The sequence below is a fragment of the Benincasa hispida genome, chromosome 2 (assembly GCF_009727055.1).
Source record: "Benincasa hispida cultivar B227 chromosome 2, ASM972705v1, whole genome shotgun sequence".
NCBI classification, from domain to species: domain Eukaryota; kingdom Viridiplantae; phylum Streptophyta; class Magnoliopsida; order Cucurbitales; family Cucurbitaceae; genus Benincasa; species Benincasa hispida.
In genome coordinates, this window is record NC_052350.1 from 9262483 (window position 1) to 9263222 (window position 740).

At 43.2% G+C, this 740-nt stretch overlaps 1 non-coding gene across 1 annotated transcript; it reads left to right on the top strand.

Annotated features, from left to right (window-relative positions):
* Positions 1-368: 368 nt before the first annotated feature.
* On the top strand, positions 369-475 carry LOC120072424. The gene has a single exon (XR_005480483.1). It is a non-coding gene; the product is annotated as a small nucleolar RNA R71 (small nucleolar RNA).
* The last annotated feature ends 265 nt before the right edge of the window (positions 476-740 follow it).

A 740-nucleotide genomic window follows, 5' to 3' on the forward strand; every position in this document is an offset into this window, starting at 1 on the left:
TTGGGCATTCTTCAATCAGATGTGCTTCTCCACAGGTGACACAACTCGTGGTCGTTTGAGCGATTGTGTTGACCTGCCCTTTATGCGTTCCCGTGCTATTAATTGTGATGCCTTATATTAAATTCATCATCGCATTCATTTGGTTTTGTAGAGATGCGATGGCCCCATTGTTTACGTCGCTATCTTTAATTCTCATTGGTTGATCGTTTTCTCTCTAGTCTTCGTGATTCTTCGAAATGCGATTAAGTATATTCTTAGCCTCGTCATAAGTCTTGTCGAGCAAACCTCCAGCTGCTGCTGCATTGGCAACCGTTTGCGATGCAGGGTTCAATCCGTGGTAGAAAATTTTCATTTGGAGACAATCGGGTAAGCTATTGTGTGGACAATCTTGCACCAGTCACTTAAACCTCACCTAGGCATCACTGAGCAATTCGTCAATATCTTGTTCAAAATTAGTGATCAACTTCCTTCGTCTTGCGTTCTCTGTCAAGGGGAAGTACTTTTTCATGAACTTTTCAACTACCTGTTCCCACGATGTAATCTCCCCTGGTTCGAAAGAATAAGCCCATTTCCGTGCATGGTCATACAACGAAAATGGGAACAACATTAGTCGAACCTCCTCAGCGGAGATGTTTGGGAACTTAAACGTATTGCAGATTTTAATAAAACTCCGGAGGTGAGTGTGCAGATCCTCATCATGCCTACCGGCAAACTATCCAGCAGTTTGAATCATCTGCAGC